The following is a 22,572-nucleotide window of genomic DNA, read 5'->3' as shown; positions in this document are numbered from 1 at the left end:
TTAAACCTTGGATTGCAAGCATAATTAGTTCCAGAAACATGCTTGTAATCCAAAGCACTTGTATATCAAAGCAAATTTCCCCATAAGAAACAATGGAAATTCATATGATTCGTTCCACAACCATTTATTCATAGTTCCTTCAGCTTATAGTCCATATAAAAAAGATTATAGCAAAGTGGGTTGTGTAACCATAAACTGTTCATCCACAAATGGAAGCCTCCACAGTATAAAAGAGAAGAGAGGCGCCTCTTAGTGTAGCAATATATTGCTAAATGTTGTACCTTCATTAAATGTAACCATATTGCTACACTTAGAGGCGCCTCTCTTCTCTTTTATACTCAGTTGTGACATGATGCTACTCTTATATCAACACATCACTTGTATATCAAGTATATCAATATACTTTAGGTATATAAGTCAAAGTGTATTAAAAAATGTTGCTTGTCTTGCAAAACGCTCTCAAACCAAGGTTTTACTGTATACTTATTGTTTTTTTTTTTTTACCAGAAGTATGTAGCAGAATACATAAAAATAGAAAAAACTGCACCCGCAATAAGTCCAACCAGGTCCAGCAAACCGGAAGGTAATTGACATCTGATGTAAGTATGGTATGCAATGATTAAAAGGTTACAGACTCTGGATAAAGCATATACCCAAATAGGTTGAATAAAAACACCTCTGTGATCCACAATTGTGTGTGAGGAACCACCAGCATATGAAAAGCCGCTTACCAGAGGGCCAACCCACACCAGCATTTGGCTATAGCCAAGCCACAGTCTCTGCCATCTGAATGGAAACCCCAGTAATGCCTTTCAAGTGTTGCAGGATGTTAGGCTCTTTCCATGGAACATACGATCTGTAAAATTATATAATATATAGAAAGGAAGGGGACCATAGCATAATTCTGTATGCTAGATAATTTATTAAACAAATACTGGTACTTACAAACATATGTAGATTTAAAAGCGTATAAAAAAGCCCTCCGGCAATGTTGCCGGAGCCCTTCCTCCTTAAAAATTTATGTCACTGCTACACCCTCCCAGACGCGTTTCGTCATACACAGATGTTTTCAATGGGGATAGGATAGGCTATCCCCATTGAAAACGTCTGCTTATGAGAGGTTTCCATTCAGATGGCAGAGACCGTGGCTTAGTTATAGGCGAATGCTGGTGTAGGTTGGCCCTCTGGTAAGTGGCTTTCCATATGGTGGTGGTACCTCACACGCAATTGTGGATCACAGAGGTTTTTTTATTTAACCTATATGGGTATATGCTTTATCCAGAGACTGTAACCTTTTATTCATTGCATACCATACTCACGTCGGATGTCAATTACCTTCCGGTTTGCTGGACCTGGTTGGACTTATTGCGGGCGCAGTTATTTCTATTTTTATTGTCTATTGTGTTTATCCCACCCAAACTGCAGCCTTCTTTACTTTCTGAGTTTTTAGGGTAGCGCAGTTTTTTTGTATTCCAATGTAGCAGAATACATATTGGCCGAAATTTATGAAGAAATTCGATTTTTTACATTTTGTTATTTGGTATGTTGGTATAGCGCAAAAAATAAAAACTGCAGAGGTGATCAAATACCATCAAAAGAAAACTATTTCTGGGAAAAAAAAGGACATCAATTTTATTTGGGTACAGCGTCACATAACTGGGCAATTGTCAGGTAAAATAACGCAGTGCCGTATCGCAGAAAAGTGGCCTGGTCATGAAGGGGAGTAAACATTTCCAGAGCTGAAGTGGTTAAAAATCATCTTTCTGCTTATCTTACTTTTCACATGAGTGCTTTCTATTTACATTTTACTTGCTTTGTGTTAATATCTGACTATGTAGGTTGGGAGGTAACCCTATTTAGGCAAACATATACTTAAACATAACTTTGTGCCCCAGTAGCTTCATAGTACAGCTCTTGTGCTCTAGTATAATAGCCCATCATACCATGAAGTGCACTCCAATCCACTTCTTATCAAATGCCTCGTGCAAAGGGGAATAGCCTAACAGCACGACTTCAGCAAACATTTCTTCAATAAAGCAAAAGTCATTCACACAGAGGACTTCTAAACCATGATCCTTATTAAAGTGCAAAGCAGATAAGAACCATAAGTGCCTTGTCCTCAATAAAAAAAAAAGTAATATTTTGAGCTTTTTAAAAAAAAAAATAGACCTGTAATAGCAAATTTTTGATTTGAGCCACATTGTTGATGTGCCATGCTCAAGCATGCTGTTGTAATGCCTATTTTGTATTGCCTGACTTTCGTGGCAAAAAAAAAAAAAGCAAGTAAAAAAATAAAGAATATAGCGTATACAATTGCTACACGTCATTATGTAATTACCATATATAAGCCAACTCGAATATAAGCCGAGGCACCTAATTTTACCACAAAAAACCGGGAAAACGTAATGACTCGTGTATAAGCCTAGGGTGGGAGAAATGCAGAAGCTACTGGTAAATTTTCAGGATGCAGTGCGGCACGGACAACACAGAGGCTGCCGGCGTCACCGTGCCCATCATTGCAGCCTCACTGCCCATCATTGTATCCTCACTGCCTATGATTGCAGCCTTACTGTGCCCATTATTGTATCCTCACTGTGCCCATCACCGCAGCCTCACTGCCTATGTTTGCAGCCTTACTGTGGCCATCATTGTATCCTCACTGTGCCCATCACTGCAGCTTCACCATGTCCATCATTGCAGCTTTACCGTGAGGAGAGAGGGGAGCGCTGCAGCCACAGTTAGAAGCGGCCCCAGGGCAAGCTGCCCTCACTCGAGTATAAGCCGGGGGGGGAGGGGGTTTTGAGCATTAAAAACAAGCTGAAAAACTCGGCTTACACTTGAGTATACACAGTAAATGTTTCAAATGACCTTTCCTTTTCAATCTGCAGCTCTGAAATTTTCTGTAAAAGGCAATTCAATATGGCTACCTAGAGGTGTTCTGTACAGAAGACCCCCCAGAGATGTAATTTTCTATTTGTGCGATTGGCTAACTGATTTTCCCAAAAGTCTGCACTAAGACACAAGCCAGATTTTGGGCATCCCATGCAATAAAGATTTCATTTTGGTCAAGCTACTTCCAAAAGGAAATCACGTCGAAAGGGGATGCAGACTGCCATATATGGGTACTCACCGAGGCCGAGATGCTGAGAGTGGTAACCTCTTGTGACTAAGTGCAATCCAGCTATGAGTAAGCACTGATTACGGCGCGAAACGCGTCAGTATTTTCCTGTACCCTGTTATTCCTTTTGCTGTGGATTTTTTGATTTTGTTTTGATGTGACCCACGTTGTTTCAATTAAAGATGGGATTTCAAATCTTTTTCCAGTGTGTGGCTATCCAGAGTTTTGTCTTGCTTGTTTGCTCATAAGTGCAGTCCACTCCTGGAGATGGTACAGGGGGTGAAGAGCACAAAGATTCACAGGTCACCAGCGGGCAGGGCAGTCTTGCGTGAAGGTCACCGGGAAGGAGACAGCTATGCAGGACTGGAAGATGCTGCAGCTCAGGAAGGTAGATGAACAGCTAATCCAACAACAGGCCAGGGGTCATACACCAATGACTGGCAAGAGTCTCTTAGATAGCCAGAACAGTCTTGTGCTGGCGACTGATAGTAGGTCTGTAAACAGGCTGATGATTAAATGCTGAAGACTGATAGGAAGTCCATAAAACAGGCCGAGGGTTAAACACAGATAACTGGATCCAAAGTCTGTGAGCAAGCCAGGGGTCAAGCACTGGAGACAAATAGCAGAGTCTGGGAGCAGGCCGAGGGTCAATCACTGGAGACAGGAAGTGATATCCGTAGACAGACTGAGGGTCAAACACAGGAGGCAAGTAGCGACGGGTAATCAAGAATCAGTATACAAGCAGGAAACACACAGGAAGCTGAAAGACAAACCAGCAACTTGGCCATGGCACAGAGTGGCTTTTATAGGCAGTGGGAGGCTCAGGTTGTGCGTGCGCTATTGCATTTGCGTTTCGCTGAATTGGGAACGCGCATTAGCCGTTTTGCTGAATTGCACATGCGCATTAGCCGTTCCGCTGTATTTTGCCCAGGAATGCGCCAGGGTGCCTCTCTACCACGCATGTGGTTAGGAAAGCGGCAATATTGGCGAGGCTGGTACTTGCTTCTTTCCTGACACAGACCCTGCCACTTTCCTGATAAGTGCCCTGCAAGTGCAGCAGCTCATCAATAATTATAAAATCGTTTTTATTCACATTCATTTTGCATATGGACACACACAAATAAAAAGCTTTTTCTTCAGGATAACAAAACAGAAAGGAATCTGCCACAAAACTGTACCCAAATTAAATTTTCTTAATTTTCTTCACACAGAGATTTATTTTGGTGATATTTAATCACAAAGACTAACAATTTTGGGAAAAAAAAGTTTGTTAGTTTCTGTCAGAAAATTTAGCAAATAAGTAATTTTTCTCCTTCACTGATCTGCGCCGATGAGGCGGCACTGATAGGCTGCACTTATAGGCACTGATAGGTTGCGCTGCATGGGCACTGATGAGGCAGCACTGAAGGGCAGTGATGGGCTGGCACTGATGAGGAGGCAATAATATGTGGCACTGATACCCTGTTTCCACAAAAATAAGACCTAGCGTGATTTCGTTGATGGCTGCAATATAAGCCCTACCCCCCAAATAAGCCCTACTGTGTTTCCCCCAAAACAAGCCCTACCCTGAAAATAAGACCTACAAGGACTTTAACTAGGGCTTATTTGGGGGGTATAGCTTATATTGCAGCCATCACCGACAATAACGCTAGGTCTTATTTTGGGGGAAACAGGGTATACAGCACTGATGAGCACTGACGTGGAGGCACTAATATGTGGCACTGATATGCAGCACTGATGAGCACTGACGTGGAGGCATTAATATGTGGCACTGATATGCAGCACTGATGAGCACTGATAGGCGGCACTGATGGTCACTGATAGGTGGCACTGATGGGCACAGATTGGCCTCACTGATGGGAACAGACTGGTGTCACTGATGGGCACAGAGTGGCATCATTGATGGGCACTGTTAGGGCTGCATTGTAATCAGGGCGCTGATGATCAGTGCCATGATTACCTTTACGTGTCTCCCTTGTGAGCCGCTGTTTGTCTTTCCTCACCTCACATTCTGTCAGTATGAGGCGAGAAGAGCTGAAAAACGGCATCTCCTTTCTTACATGTGATCGGCTGGATTTGACACAGCCGATCACATGGGTAAAGAGCCGTGGCTGCGGGATCGTGGCTAAACTGGGCGCCGTCATATGATGTCATCCCAGAACAAGAGCCGCCCCGCTCCACCGTCACTTGTCTATACGGCGGGTGGAAGGCGGTTAATGTTCTCAAAAAAAATTGTATAGTATTTAAATAACTTTAATAAACATTATAGAACAAAAAAAAAAAAACACACAAAGAAAGAAAGATGTTAAAAGTCAAATGTACTCACAAAAGAAGAAAGACACAGGCTTAACATGAACAAATGCCACCCAACGTCAGTCCATCGAGTAGGACACAGCTAACGCGTTTCATGGGCCATGCCCTCTTCCTCGGAGCTGACCAGAGCCCCAATGCTGCAACATTGATATAGAAGTAAAAATTAGACCAAACAATGCCCACCTCCAAATAGGGGATGGGATCTAAAGAAAGCAACATGCCTAAAGGTGGCCGTAGTACTAAATATCCTAATTTCTGTGCTCACCAAAAGAACATACAAAGGGTTAAAACTGAGGCGCCACCGCAAGCGCAAAAATAGAAAGGAAAATGCCTTACCCAGGTGGTCCAAACGCAAAGTAACACCTGTCGCATCCAGCACTGGCGCTGATCTTACCGGGGACGTTGGTTGAAGCGCACACTTTATTAACATTTAAAAAAACAATACAAACCAGCTATGATTTTATATAACTACCAACTAACTGGCACTTCCTTAACATTGAAGCTGGGGGGCATCTTGAACAGTGTACTGTGTGCTACACAAATGTCTTTTCATCATGTGTGATTGGTTGGCTGCTTTCCCCAGCAATTTCTTTTTATTTTTAACTCTAGAGCTGATTTTGTGACTATAGCACAGGGGTAGGCAACCTTTTGAGCACAGTGTGCCGGAAAATGTTTTCAAAGAAATTGAGCGTGCCGATTTTATAACAAAAAAATGTCAACTTTACGCTTAATCACAAAAATGGGATTTTTATATACAGCTTACCTGTAAAATCCTTTTCTTGAGAGTACATTACGGGACACAGGAGCTCATTACATAGTGGGTTATATAGGCACCTCTGGTGATTGGACACTGGTTAACCCCAATTAAGGAGAATTCCTCCCCTATATAACCCCTCCCATATGGGAGGCACCTCAGTTTTGTAGCAAAGCAATAAGAAACCACTTAAAACCCAAGAGGGGCGGGAGCCCTGTGTCCCGTGATGTACTCTCAAGAAAAGGATTTTACAGGTAAGCTGTATATAAAAATCCCATTTTCTTGATCATACATCACGGGACACAGGAGCTCATTACATAGTGGGATGTCCCAAAGCAATGCTCAGATTGAGGGGAGGGAGACACAGATCATAATTATAGACTGACATGGACCGGAGGACCTAAACTGTAGCCTGCAGTACACTGCGCCCAAAGGCGATATCCTCTTGCCCTCTGACATCCACCTGATAGAATCTGGTGAATGTGTGGACTGATGACCAAGTTGCAGCCTTACAGATCTGAGCCAGGGAGGCCTGGTGATGCACTGCCCAAGAAGCACTTACAGCCCTAGTAGAGTGCGCTTTCACCCGAAAAGGAGGAATCTTCCCCTTTAACACTATAGGCTTGAGAAATAACCTGTCTAATCCACCTTGAGAGAGTGGATTTTGACGCCGCCTGGCCCTTCCTAGGGCCTTCCTGCAAAATAAATAAGCAAGTTTTTCTTATCTGAGCAGTTGCCTGAAGATAGATACTGATTGCTCTTACCACATCCAAAGTGTGCAAAGATTCTTCTTCTGCGGACTGTGGGTCTGGAAAAAGGATGGTAGGATTACATCTTGATTCAAATGGAATCCCGAAACCACCTTAGGTAGAAAGGACCTGTTGGGACACATGACCACCCTGTCCTTATGAATAATTAGATACGGCTCTTTGCTGGAAAGAGCTGCTAGCTCTGATACTCTTCTAGCCGTGGATATGGCTACCAAGAAAACCAATTTTTTAGTCAGGAGAACTAATGAAGCCAGATGCAAAGGTTCAAATGGTTGCCCCTGCAAAGCCAAGAGAACCAAATTCAGATACCATGGGCATACCGGAGGTTTGAATGGCGGTCTTATCCGCATGGCCCCCTGGATGAAAGCCCGTACCACGGAATGCGATGCAAGTGGCTTCTGAAAAAAACACTAACAAGGCCGAAATCTGCACCTTGATAGTGCTTATGGCCAAATTCATTTCTAGGCCTGACTGGAGAAAAGCCAAGATCCTGCTAATGACATACTTTCTAGGATGCCATTCCCTGAGTTCACACCAGGAAACATATGCCCTCCAGATTTTGTAATAAATAAGCCTGGAGGCCGGCTTTCTGGCATTGACCAGAGTAGAAAGGACTGGCCCCGAAAGGCCACGGTCTCTCAGAATGTGGGTCTCAGCAGCCAAACCGTCAAATTCAGACTGCGTAAAGCAGGATGGTAAATTGGACCCTGTGAGAGCAGATCTGGCCGGAGAGGGAGGGTCCATGGCCTGCCTACTGCCAACTTCATGATCTCTGCGTACCACGGTCGCCAGGGCCAAGCCGGGGCTACCAAAAGGACCGATTTTGTCTCCCTCTTGACTCTTCCCAGGAACCGCGACAGAAGCGGGCACGGGGGGAAGGCATAAATCAGATTGTACTGATCCCAGGAAACTGTCAGAGCATCTGACCCCTGAGCAAGTGCATCTCTTGTCTTTGACACAAAATTGTCCAGTTTCCTGTTGAACCTGGACACAAACAGATCTACGTCTGGAGTACCCCACCTGTGACATATGTTCCAAAACACGTCGGGGTGCAGAGCCCATTCTCCTGGGCACAACTGCTGGCGGCTCAGAAAATCCGCCTGCCAATTTTCCACTCCTGGAATGAAGACTGCAGAAAGACACGGAACATGCTTTTCTGCCCAGACAAGTATGCGATTCACCTCTTTTTGGGCCACCAGACTCCTGGTACCGCCCTGGTGATTGATATAAGCCACTGCTGTGGGATTGTCAGACTGAACCCGAACAGGGAGACCTCGTAGTCTGTAAGACCACTTTATGAGAGCCATATAAACTGCCCGGATCTCCAAGACATTTATGGGCAATAGCTTCTCGATCGCAGACCATTTCCCCTGCGAGCACGTCTCCTCCAACACTGCTCCCCAGCCTGTCAGGCTGGCATCTGTCGTGATAATCTTCCATGGAAGAGGAAGAAAAGTTTTGCCCTTCAGCAAATTCTCGGTTTGTAACCACCAGACGAGACTCTTGCGTGTCCCTGGGGATAGACGCATAGGAAGATCCAAGGATTGGGGCTTCCTGTTCCAAGCCGCAAGGATGCATCTTTGCAGAGGCCTTGAGTGGAACTGGGCGAATGGGACGGCCTCGAAGGAGGCGACCATTTTCCCTAACAGTCTCGTGCACAATCGAATGGGGGAAGATCTCCTGCCCAGAATTAGGCGCACCAGATCCCCAATGGCCAAGGCCTTTGGCCTTGGAAGAAACACCTTGCCCTGAGCGGTGTCGATGATCATACCCAGGTATTCCAACCTGGTGGCAAGTTGTAGGGACAACTTTTCTAGGTTTATAATCCAACCTAGGCGTTCCAGGTGTTCTAGGGTTCTGGTAACGCTGTGGTTCAGGAACGCTACTGTTTTCTCCATGAGAAGCAAATCGTCTAGATAAGCCATGACGGCTATACCCTGAGCTCTTAGGTTTGCCAAGAGAGGGTCCAGAATCTTTGTGAAGACTCGAGGGGCCGTAGCACGCCTGAACGGCGAGGCCACAAATTGAAAATGGCGCCGCTCTACCGCGAACCTTAGATATTTTTGGTGTGTGGGAAAAATTGGCACATGCAGATATGCATCCTTGATGTCTATTGATGCCATAAACTCTCCCCCTTGCAGGGAGGAGAACACAGTGCGAATTGACTGCATTCGGAAGGACCGGATGCGTAAAAACCGGTTCAGATCCAGAATAGGTCTAACACTTCCATTTGGCTTCGGAACGGTGAAGAGATTCGAGTAAAACCCTGAACCCTGTTCTTTTGGGTCCACTTCTACTATCACCCCCTGGGATAGTAAGTGACCTAAGGCCAGAAATAGCGGTTTTTGCTTTACTGGATCCCTGGGGATGCTTGACCTTAGAAAGCGAGAAGGTGGAATCTCCTGAAACTCTAGCCTGTAGCCCAGAGATACCGAAGAGATCACCCACCTGTCCCGGATCTCTCCCCGCCAGGCTCCTGCAAACTGCAGGAGCCTTCCCCCCACTCGGCCGAGGGGGGGGGCGCCCCTTCACAAGGAAGAATTTTGGCTCTGCTTGGCAGGCTTTCGCCCCCAAGTCTTTTTCTGCCCCTGGGCCCAGCCCTGAGCCTTTCCTGTAGAGGAGGGTTGAGAAGGCCATCGCCACTGCTTAGAGCTTGATGCTCCGGGAGAGAGAGCATGCCTAAATGATGGACGTTTGCTCCTTTTGACTGGAAGGAGAGTAGATTTACCCCCTGAAATTTTTTGGACGAATTTGTCTAATTCTTCTCCAAACAAACGTTCCAGTTTAAACGGGAATCCAATCAAATGCTTCTTGCATGACAGCCCAGCTGCCCAATTCTTTAGCCATAGGGCCCTTCGCATGTGTACCAACAGGAGAGACAAACGAGATGCTTGTTGGACAGAATCCAAAATCACATCAATCATGAAACACAGAATTTGAGGTATTTCTGCATAATTCTCTACTTCCTCACTGGGAAGGAGGTCAAGCATCTGCTTAACCTGTTCCTTGAGGAAATGACACAACCCCACGGCTGCGACTGTAGGTTGCACCACAGCGCCAGTCATGGAAAAGGAGGCTTTTAATAAGGTTTCCAGCTTCTTATCAGTTGAATTTTTAAATACCTGAGCATTATCCAACGGACAAGTCAGGTTTTTATTCACGCAAGAAACAGCCACATCGACAGATGGGACCCCCTACTTCTTGGTGAAACTTTCCTCCAGAGGATAATGCATAGAAAACCTTTTAGGAGGAGCAAACAGTTTATCGGGATGTCCCCAATCCTCACACAACAATTTATCCATTAAGGGATGAATTGGGAAGGAATAGGCAGTCTGTGGGACTTTCCTGACTCCCAGGGAAGAAACAGAGGATGTAGCGACTTCAGCAGCAGGCATTCTGAATGTGGTACGCACCAATTCAGTATAATACTGCACTTGTTTTCTGAGCGCCTGGGAGGAGGGGACTCTCTCCTCTTCCTCTGGTTCCTCCGACTGCTCAAGACCCCTGTCCCAAGATAGGGATCTCTCCTCATTGTCAGAAGAATCATCTGAAAGAGGAATCTCAGCAGAGGGAGGGGATCTACCCCTTTTCCTGCTATCTTTCAGGGAAGCAGAAATAAAATTCATTATTCTCCCTTCAAAACCCTCCAATGTAGCCCTAAGGGAGTCCTCAGTGACATATACCGGGGCTGACACATTAGGAGAGGCTGCAAAACCTGACAGGGGCACTGACTCATCCTGAGAGGCTGGCTCCAGTCTTGCAGGGGGGGATGGTAACTTACAGGCATTTTTAGAACCCCTGGACCTAGGCGGTGATTTACCAGTGCCCTTGTTACCTCCCCCTGAGACCCTCTTACGAGGAGACATAGTCCTAAGCTACAAAGCAGAGGTACCAGTACAAAGTGCAATCACTGTTGTGCTTAAAGTCTCACAATAAATATATATGCTTAAACTGCACAACCTGATGCTGAGTAGGTGTCTAAGGTTTGCCTGGATCCAATCCCTTGGGATGCTTACTGCCCACAGCTCCTGTGTCTCCACTTACAGCCCCCTGACGCTCTGGCTTTTTAAATCTGCCGCCTGGCGCCTGCGCAGTACAGCGCCGTGCACACTGACGTGCACGGCTCACAACCACACTCCCCCCTCCTACATTAGGCCGGGAGCGTGCCCGGCGCGCATGCACGAGGACCGCGAAATCCAGGGGGGGAAAGGGAAACTCCATCAGAGCTGCGTGGGACCCCCAGACTACGAGGGACCCCTGTATTACCTCTATTGTGGCAGGGATTGCAGTGGAGACGTGAGACAGCTGGAGAACCAGGCTTCACTGAGCGTGTGTACTGAAAAGGCATGTAAGTATGCATCAGGCTGCTCTTACTCCCTCTAGTGGTGGATACCAGGTAAGACATACTACTATTCAATGAAGAAATCCATAATATATATAGGATTAACTTCCCTTACCTGTCCTCCCTGCAGGAATTGCTGAAAACAGACAGATTCCAGCCTTCACCCATCACGGCGGGCAGAGTTGTGCCAACCTTCAGGTTTTTTTGGGGTTCTTTCTCAGAAGAACCTCCTACCTGGACCATGTAAAAGACTCTGCCAGAAACTTTCGTGCCACTATGTAAATAGTACACCAAGTCTGGTTTTCCCAGAGCCCAGTCTTCCAATAGGAGAGGACTTACAGGCCAAACCTTGTTTCTTCGGATGACGAGGCCCGGGTACCATACCATCTTGGGAGTCAAATATCGGCCCGAGATATGGATCCGGTTTGTTGTAGCCCTTAGGCCCCCGCAGGGACCTGCACAGAGCTTTCTTCATAGCACATGTTTTACGTGACCAACCACCATAGACACTGGCGAAAAAACTGAGGTGCCTCCCATATGGGAGGGGTTATATAGGGGAGGAATTCTCCTTAATTGGGGTTAACCAGTGTCCAATCACCAGAGGTGCCTATATAACCCACTATGTAATGAGCTCCTGTGTCCCGTGATGTATGATCAAGAAAAGGAATTTTTTTTTTTAAAGTAAATAAAGTAAACTACTTTAGTAGTGAGAAATTAACATCCTGCACTCTCACGCCTCAGATCACTGCCCCCCTGCAAATCTGCCCTACCACTGTAACCCCCTGCTCATCTGCCCAACCACTGTAACCCCTGCTCATCTGCCCGACCACTTTAAGCCCCTGCTCATCTGCCCCACCACTTTAACCCCCTGCTCATCTGCCCCACCACTGTAACCCCCTGTACATCTGTCCCACCAATGTACCCCCTTTCTCATCTGCCCCTGCCAATGTACCCACTTTCTCATCTACCCCACTACTGTACTACCTTGCACATCTGTCCCACCTCTGTACCCCCCTGTTCATCTGCTCCACCACTGAACCATCTTGTCATCTGTCCTAACACTGAACTTATCTGCTCATCTGCCCCACCACTTTCTCATCTGCCTTTCCTTTCTCTACCTTTCTCATCTGCCCCACGAGACTGTACATCCTGCATACCTGTCCCACCTCTGTTCTCCCTGCTCTTCTGCCCCGCCACTGTAACCCCAGGGGTGAAGTCCTGGGAAAAGTGTGGGAACTCACCCAAGATCCCCCCCCCCACCTCAAAAATAAAAACGTTTTTCCCCAGGGCCCGCCCACTGAACATCCCACTGAATGGCCATCCCATTGAATCCGCCCACAATGTATCTCCATCCCCGCCCAGCATCAGCTGAAAGGAATCAGGCGGAGGCTTGTATGATTCTCTCATTTTCTATTGTGGGTGCTGCATGGACCAGCGGCTGCCTTCAATGCTAACAGTTTAAACTCATATGCTGCTGTAGGGGGTGCCGCCCGGGCACGGCCAGCCAGGCCCCTTGGGACCAGTGGTGTATTTTGGTTTTGTGCTACCCTAGGCAAGAGACTGTGGACATGATACAAAAGATGGTCAGAGACTGCAGAAATACTACAGGAGACGGTCAAAGACTGCAGACAAGATACAAGAGACAGTCAAGAGACTGTGGACATGATACAAGAGATGATCAGAGACTGCGGATATGATACAAGAGACAGTCAGAGACTGTGGACATGATACAAGAGATTGTGAGAGACTGAGGACATGATACAAAATATGGTCAGAGACTGAGGACATGATACAAGAGATGGTTAGAGACTGCAGACATAATACAAGAGATGGTCATGGACTCCCCCTGGTCATCATGCAGAATAGAAAAGTCTCCAGCAAGTTATTCACTAGCATCACAGTGGGGAACAGTTTCATTTCTAAAACATAACAACTGAAATAAGTATAACATGATTATCTTTCTGGTTACCTTCACATCACTGCAGACAGCCCCTCGCCCGAGTCCAGGCCAGCTGAGACCATCCCCCCTGCCCAAGATCACCTGACCCGAGGTGAGTCAAGCCAAGATCGCCCCTCTGCCCGAGCCCAGCCGAGTCCAGGCCAGCCGAGATTGCCCCCCATGCTTGAGGGGGGCAGAACCGAGCCCAACCCCCACACAAGCACAGCTGAGACCACCCCCTGTCCGAGTCCAGGCCAGCTGAGATCGCCCCCCTGCTCGTGGTGAGCGGAGCCAAGGCCGCCCCCCGCACAAGAACAGCAGAGAACGCCCCTCTACCCGAGCCCAGGCCAGCCGAAACCACCCCCCCGCTCAAGGCCAGCTGAGACCGCCCCCCCCGGAAGAGCACAGCTGAGACCCGCCCCTCTGCCCAAGCCGAGGTGAGCCAAGTCGAGACTGACCCTCCCATCCCCAAGCACCTGAGACCACCAGAGCCCAGCTAAGCCAGCCCAATACAGTCTGCTCCCGGTAGCGATGGCACTGATCCCTTCTGGGCGGCGCTGCCCCTTGAAAACTGCCGCCCAAAGCAAACATGCCCCTGCTTGGGACACTTAATGGGAACAGCGTTCCTGCTGTGGAAAAAGTACAGGAACGCCGTTCCCATGCGTTCCCGCAGGACAAGACCCCCGTGTAACCCCCTGCTCATGTGTTCCACCGATGTATCTCCCTTCTCCTCTGCACATCTACCTCACCTCTGTACCCCATGCTCCCCTTCCCCACCACTGTAACCCTCTGCTCTTCTGTCCCACCACTAAACCCCCTTCTCATCCCTCCCACCACTGTACCTCCTGCACATCTGCCTCACCACTGTACCCCCCTTGCTCTTCGGTCCCACCACTGTAACCCCCCTGCTCATCTGCCCCATCAATGTACCCCTTTTCTCATCTGTTACACCACTGTACCTCCCAGGACAGCTTCTCCACTGCAATATCCCCATGCTCTTCTGTCTCACTACTGAATCACCTTCTCATCTTTCCTAACACAGAACCCATCTGCTGCACCACTGTAACCCACTTTCTCATCTGCCCCACCAATGTACCTCCTGCATATCTGTCTCACCTCTGTATCCCCCTGCTCTTCTGCCCCATCTCTGTTCCCCCTGCTCTCCTGCACCACCACTGTAACCCCCTGCTCATCTGCCCCACCAATACACCTCCTTTCACATCTGCCCCACTGCTCTACCTCCTGCTTTTCTGCCCCAACACTGAACTCCCCTGCTCATCTGGACCAACACTGAACCCCCTTCTCATCTCTTCCACCACTGTAGCTCCCTGCACATCTGCCCCACCGCTGTATCCTCCTGCTCATCTGTTCCACCTCTGAACCCCTCCTGCTCATTTTCCCCACTGCTGTACCCTCCTGCTCCACCCCTGTGCCCTCTTCACATCTATGATATGCAGAGTGGTGAAAGGAAGCAGAGATGAGACACGTCTACCTGCCCTGGCACACTCATCCTGCTGATCCGCCTCTCGGATCCAGCCCACACCCTTTATGTTATGTATGTGATGTCACATACAAGCATATGGAATGGATGTGCTATGATGAGCTCAGGTCAGGGGAATTTTCTGAAAGCAGTGGGCCTGTGTGCAGGATCATAAGTTGGGCCCCCGCAGCTGAGAAAAAGTGGTTGGGTGTGATTTTCATTGCGCTGAATACTGGCTGTGGCTTAAAGGGACACAGGGTGCAGAGGAGTTCAGTAGTAAGTGACACAAGGGTTCAGGAATAATTTCAACAAAGTTCCCAGAAGCTCAACCACTGGTTTTCTCAATCACAGTGAAACCCCTTCTTTCTGAGATTGGCAGCGGCAACCAAGGGAGTCATCTTCCTCCAGATGGTGGGCGGGGCTAGCAGGACTATGATTGGCTTTAGCAGTGGCCAATGACAGTCCTCCTCCTCCTGAACACAGGGACCGCCCCCCTCTAGCAGAACTGCACCCAATCTCTTCCCCATCACAAAAGCTGACGATCGCAGCTACATCAAAGTTAGTGAACCAAACAATGTTTCCCATCAGTGCAGGCGCGGCGTGGGGAATTCTGAAATTGGAATGCATTAGTGTCTCTCTGACACTTCCCTGCGCTGCTCTGCTAATGGGGAGGGAGTCGAGTGCCGGAAAAAGAGTCTTTGAGTGCTACTTGCGGCACCAGTGTCGGGGGTTGCCTACCCCTGCTATAGTAGGTAGACCTCCCACTCAGCACATAGCAGGAAGGAAATGAAGAGTCTAATTACAAAATTTTTTGATCGTCCAATTTTTCCAGACCCAATTATAGCTCTCCTTAATTTAAAACCAGCCTTTCTGAATCAGAAACAATTCAAATTAGTTCTTACACTCCTGATAGCCGCAAAGCAGACTATAGCCAATGCGTGGAAAACAGATGTGGTGAATATTGCAGAAACCAAACGTAGAATGAATCAATCTTTCATCCATGCTAAAATGGACGCTATAGATAAAAACCAGATGACAAAGTTTGATATCATATGGAAACCCTGGATTAAATATTATACGTCAGATAATATTGACAACCGAGTTTTATTGTTATGGTGATTAAGATTTTTTATAGAATTACAACATTAGATGATATATAAAACCTCCTCCGGAGAATTATTCCCTCCCCTTCCCCTCCTATATACCTTTTATGTTCTTCCCTTACTATATAATACTTACTATAAACATACTTTAGAAGTTATGGTCAAAACTTTAAAATCATATATTTTCTTTTAGACATATTTATATTTTCTTGGGATTAAAATGTTTAAAACTCAGCTATAAGAATGTTTTTAAATTCTAAAATATATAAAGGCCATTTATTGTCATTCCCACGAGAATATCTTGAAATTCTTCTTTGCTTTGTATCATCCGTACTTCAATATGTCTACTTTTTATTTCTGGTATCACATAATTTGTCTTACGTAATTTGTACATGTAATTTATTTTAACATAAAATAAAAATTTTTGAACAGAAATGAAGAGACTACACACGTATTCTTTGGCAGCATGAAAGAATCTACAATGAAGTTTGCTAAAACCTTGAAATGTATATAATGGATACATGGAGGGGCTAGGTTTTATCAACAAAAGTGTGCTTACACGTTAAAGAGGGATTCCGCCCAAAAAAAAACATTAAAAGCCAGCAGCTATAAATACTACAGCTGCTGACTTTTAATAAATGGACACTCACCTGTCCCGGGTTCCAGCGATGCCGGCAGCCGAGGCCGATCGACCGCTCGGGCCTCAGCTGCTGCCGCCGCCATTCGAGGTGAGGGAATCAGGAAGTAAAGCGAATCGGCTTCACTTCCCTACTGCGCATGCGCGAGCTGCGCCGCGCAATAGGAAATCTCCGCGCTGTCACTGGGACCCGTGTGTGTCCCAGCAGACAGCGCGGCAGGGCAGGAAATGGCGTAGACTCCCGTGGGAGTCTATGCCCGGAAGTGGGTGAAAATACCTGTCTTTGACAGGTATCTCCACCCCCCTCCCCCCTGAAAGGTGTCAATTGTGACACCGGAGGGGGGGGGGGTTCCGATCAGCGGAGGTTCCACTTTAGGGTGGAATCCCGCTTTAAAGTGGACCTAGCATCATATATATATGTAGCACCCTCTAATGTGCAACTAGTGTAGATAAATATACTTTGTGACACATGCTAGTTGTATGAGTTTGTTAATTGGATCAGGGTTCAGATTCAGGTCAGGCTGGAAGGCTCTGCAGACCAGTCCTCTATCGCCTCACCCTGGTTCTGGAGGTCCCTGAAAATTTCTAGAAGCTAGTGGGCAAAGGTAAAGAGGTTGGGTCTGAATGTTGATCGGAGTTTGGACTAATCCCCAGGCAGGAGGCCTGGCAGGGTGGCTGAACCAGCCCATAAATATGGTGTAGCCTGAGCAGCAGTGGAGTTGAGTGGAAGGTGGAGTGCTGAGGCTGCTGTCATGTGGCCTTGGAGGGGGCCCCGGGTCTGGGGCTCTGCCTCCAGGCAGGAGGCAAGTAAAAGAAGGAGAGGAAGCCTAAGAGAGAAATCTCCATTACTTTTGGACACCTGGGCTGGTGTGGGAAGATCTGATCAGTTGGAGGCCTGAACAGGAGTCTTGCCCAGTACATCGGGGAACAAAGGACAGTGCGAGTACCTCAGCACACCCAGGGGCATACAAGGGGAGAGACTGCCAGACATGGCTTGCTTTCCAGGGACAGTGTTGTGCTACATTCAAATCCCTTGTCCTGGGGAGTTCTTCAGAGTAGCCAGGTGGGCTGGTAGTATCTACAGGCAACAGACTGGGTGAAGTTATACAGAGCAGACAATATCTCTGCATGCAGTTTGCAACTTTGTGCTATTTCACTAAAAGGGAACGAGAGCTCCTGGTCCCTAAAGGATCTTGTCATTGGTCCATAGAGACTGTGTTTATTTCGGAGGGAATACAGTCCAGGATCTTCATTTTTGTACACATAGAAGGAAGTTTGTCCTCATCTGTTCTTCAAGTCAAGCTGGGCATCCCATAATCCCCATTCCCTATCCAAGTTGTTTTCCCCAGTAAAAAAACAAAAACAAGCCCATGGACTGATTCCTTGTGTCTGGATGCAAGTGGGAAATGCGTGTTACCTGGCTATGCAGTTACCAGCGGCTCCTACGGAAGTAACTATACATATATTTTTAACATTAAGGTAATTCATGTGCAGTAATATAAAAAGTGTGATCTTTATGTGTGTTTATTACCTCTCTTAGAGATCACAGTCCTCCCTCTGACAATGCTTTCACCTGCATTTTTCTCTCTAAGAACAGCGCTATCTTTGTTCAGGTATCATTTAGGGTCAGCATGATAAATACTTCCTGGACTGAGATGTTGGCTCAGAAATTACACAATCATGTAAATCTTGGTGCCTGTGCAGGTCTTGGCTTGTGCTTACGAGTGGGTGATACAGATCAGCCTCTTGCGTGTTGTGACCTGGTACAGAATTAAAGGGGTTGTAAAGGCTATTTTTTTGTAAATTAAAATAATAAATAGGTTTATACATGCCTGCTCTGTGCGGTGGCCCTGATCCTCCTCTTCTGGAGTACCCTGCAGGTGCTTTATGCTCCTCCTCTTCTCCGTGTGCCACCACAGGAATCTGCTTCCCATGGTGGCACAGGTGTGCTCCAGAGCCATGCTGTGTGTGTCCATTTGGCACTGCCCTCCGCTGTTTGCTCGCAGGATTTGATTGACTGCTTCTGTGTCCTGTGAGAGAGAGTAGAAAGCAGACAGCCACAGTGCTGGATTGAGTGATTATTGGGGCGGGGGCGCAATACAAATACCGGGACATTTTTTACTTCGAAGTGGCTGTAAACACTGAGGCCGCGTACACACGGGCGGACTGTTCGCTCAACTTTGTCCGCTGAACAGTGTTTCAGCGGACAGTCCACTCGTGTGTGGGGCTTCAGCGGACAGTTTCAGCGGACAGTTTGACGAACAAAGTTTTTCGGAAATTCCGAAAAACTGTCCGCTGAAACTTGGTTTGAGCGGACAGTCCGCCCGTGTGTAGGCCACTTTCGAAATGAGCAAACTGTTCCCGCTCGGAGGAAAGTCTGCTCATTTCGAGCGCGTCTCCAGGTAGGCGGGGCCCGCGAAGGAGACGTCGCGGGCCCCGCTGCCTGGTATGGACTTAAAGGGGAACCCCAACGCCGAAAAAAATCGGCGTGGGGGTCCCCCCAAAGTCCACAACAGACCCTTGTCCGAGCACGCTACCCGGCCGGCCAGGAAAGGGGGGCGAGCGAGCGCGCCCCCCCTCCCGAGCCGTACCAGGCCGCGTGCCCTCAACATGGGGGGTGCCTTGGGGAAGGGGGGGCCGCGCGGCCCCCCCACCCCAAAGCACCTTGTCCCCATGTTGATGAGGACAAGGGCCTCTTCCCGACAACCCTGGCCGTTGGTTGTCGGGGTCTGCGGGCGGGGGGCTTATCGGAATCCGGGAGCCCCCATTAATAAGGGGGCCCCCGGATACCGGCCCCCCACCCTATGTGAATGAGTATGGGGTACAATGTACCCCTACCCATTCACCTGTAAAATAAAAGTACCCAAAAAAAAACACAACACACGAGATAAAATATTTTATTGCACAGCTCCGGGGGTCTTCCGTCTTCGGGGGTCTTCTCGCCGGACTCCTCCGCTATCTTCTTGTAGCTCTTTTGCTAGCGGAGGAGTCCGGCTTTCTTCCTCCCCGCCGCCGGCCTCTTCTCCCGACTTCGGGGGTCTTGTCCCCCTCTTCGGTTCTTCTGCCGGGCCACCGCGCCTTCTTATAGCTCTTTTGCAGGCGGTGGCCCGGTCTTCTGTCGCCGCCGCCTTCCGTTCTTCTGCCGGGCCACCGCGCCTTCTTATAGCTCTTTTAGAGGCGGTGGCCCGGTCTTCTGTCGCCGCTGTCGCCTTCCGGTCGCCTTCCGTTCTTCTTCTTGTTCTTCTTCTTCTTCTCCAGGAGATGTTGACACGTCGCTCTCTCCGGCCGGAATGCCAGAGCCGCGCTGTGCGGCCACTTATATAGTGACAATGGGGCGGTGTCACATGGTGACCCCGCCCCCTTACGATGTCATAGTCCCCATGTGACATCAACCCATGTGACCAACCCATGTGACATATACCATGTGACACCGCCCCATTGTCACTATATAAGTCACTATTCTTGTTCTTCTTCTTCTTCTTCTCCAGGAGATGTTGACACGTCGCTCTCTCCGGCCGGAATGCCAGAGCCGCGCTGCGCGGCCACTTATATAGTGACAATGGGGCGGTGTCACATGGTATATGTCACATGGGTTGGTCACATGGGTTGATGTCACATGGGGACTATGACATCGTAAGGGGGCGGGGTCACCATGTGACCAACCCATGTGACATATACCATGTGACACCGCCCCATTGTCACTATATAAGTGGCCGCACAGCGCGGCTCTGGCATTCCGGCCGGAGAGAGCGACGTGTCAACATCTCCTGGAGAAGAAGAAGAACAACAACAAGAAGAAGAACGGAAGGCGACCGGAAGGCGACAGCGGCGACAGAAGACCGGGCCACCGCCTCTAAAAGAGCTATAAGAAGGCGCGGTGGCCCGGCAGAAGAACGGAAGGCGGCGGCGACAGAAGACCGGGCCACCGCCTGCAAAAGAGCTATAAGAAGGCGCGGTGGCCCGGCAGAAGAACCGAAGAGGGGGACAAGACCCCCCGAAGTCAGGAGAAGAGGCCGGCAGCGGGGAGGAAGAAAGCCGGACTCCTCCGCTAGCAAAAGAGCTACAAGAAGATAGCGGAGGAGTCCGGCGAGAAGACCCCCGAAGACGGAAGACCCCCGGAGCTGTGCAATAAAATATTTTATCTCGTGTGTTGTGTTTTTTTTTTGGGTACTTTTATTTTACAGGTGAATGGGTAGGGGTACATTGTACCCCATACTCATTCACATAGGGTGGGGGGCCGGTATCCGGGGGCCCCCTTATTAAAGGGGGCTCCCGGATTCCGATAAGCCCCCCGCCCGCAGACCCCGACAACCAACGGCCAGGGTTGTCGGGAAGAGGCCCTTGTCCTCATCAACATGGGGACAAGGTGCTTTGGGGTGGGGGGGCCGCGCGGCCCCCCCTTCCCCAAGGCACCCCCCATGTTGAGGGCACGCGGCCTGGTACGGCTCGGGAGGGGGGGCGCGCTCGCTCGCCCCCCTTTCCTGGCCGGCCGGGTAGCGTGCTCGGACAAGGGTCTGTTGTGGACTTTGGGGGGACCCCCACGCCGATTTTTTTCGGCGTTGGGGTTCCCCTTTAAGTACATTCCAGGCGGCGGCGCGGGCCCCGCCTACCTGCACACGCGCTCGAAATGAGCGGACTGTTGCCTCGTGTGTGGGCGAGTCCGTTCATTTCAAAAGTTGCGCGGACTTAGTACGACGAACAAAGTTTGCCGTATTTGTCCGCTCAAAAAGTGCCGTGTGTGGGCGTGTTCGTTCATTCAAAAGTTTGAGCGGACTGTTTGACGAACTTGGTTTCGGCAGACAGTCCCCGCGTGTGTACGCGGCCTTACATATACCCAGTTAAGTGACTGGCCTAAGGTGATATCTGGGGATTAAACAAATCCTCCTACAAAAGTTGTACCTGTTTATCTGTAGTCCTTCTCGAAATCCATTTGAAGTGTGGAAATTATAAAGCTGTTTGAGCTGTCAGAAAAAAGGAGGTGCAGAGCTTATGTCACTCTGTACAGAGCTCACTGAGGAGAGCTCTGAGAGCTGATTGGAAGAAATGGACCCCCCCCCCCCCAACAAACAGCACAAAGGGACAGAGCTGAGGCTGTCAATCAGCTGGAGCTCCATCCCTCCTAAGGGATGACGCAGCAGACAGAAATTACACTTAATGCTCTATATTGAGACACACTATGGAGGGATATTCTTTGTTTATATTTCTGAGGTTTACAAAAATTTTTTACCCTTTAGAACCACTTTACATTGAAACTTCAGTCCACCTCCTATGGTGCCCTCGTCCCATCTTTGGGTGCCACCATTATGGTGAATGTGCAGATGTGCCCACAGGCTCTGCCCAGCCTTCGGGTCCTGGCAGAGCCTGTCGGCACATTTATGCATACACAGGTGATTTTCCACTCAATCGCAGAGACAGTGAATATAACTTCCATGGTTGCAGACTTGGGGAATTCCAGCACATGCTCAGATGGTCAGGGAAACCACAAATGCGTACATGTGCCTTAAGGCTCTCTCAGGACCTGGGCCCTGCTGCACCTCTGCCGACATACAGAGGGCAGGGAGAAATTCTCACCTAGACAAGAATTGCAAAAGTGCTGCTTTAGAGCACAAATAAAGCACTTACAAAAAAATAAATAAAAATAACTCTGACTTAGGCCCCTTTCACACAGACGATCCGTTCAGGCCCGCCTGTCAGTTTTTCAGGCGGACCTGAACGGATGCTCCATAGAGCTCTATGGAGCGTCGGATGTCAGCGGTGACATGTCCGCTGACATCCGACCCGCTCCGATCCAAAAAATGTGACGGAGGAAAAAGCTATTTTTCCATCCGTCATCGGATCGGGTGACGACGGACACTGTGGTCCGTCGTCATCCGATCTCCCATAGGGGAGAGCGGAGCTGTGACAAGTCTGTCCCTGCGCAGTGTGCAGAGACGGACCTGTCATCTCCCTGCTCAGCGGGGATCGACGGAGTGATCCCCGCTGAGCAAACGGATATCCACGGGGCGGATCAGCACTGATCCGCCCCGTGTGAAAGGACCCTATAGATGATTTCTCCATCCACACAAGTGAGGTGGATGGAATCCCATCACGGAGACATTGTATTCTGGCAGTAGGAC

The sequence above is a fragment of the Lithobates pipiens genome, unplaced genomic scaffold, assembly GCF_037356315.1.
Source record: "Lithobates pipiens isolate NorthernLeopardFrog02 unplaced genomic scaffold, aLitPip1_a1.2 Scaffold_16, whole genome shotgun sequence".
Lineage (NCBI taxonomy): Eukaryota > Metazoa > Chordata > Amphibia > Anura > Ranidae > Lithobates > Lithobates pipiens.
The sequence above is the reverse complement of the archived record's forward strand: the minus strand, read 5'-3'. Positions refer to the sequence as shown.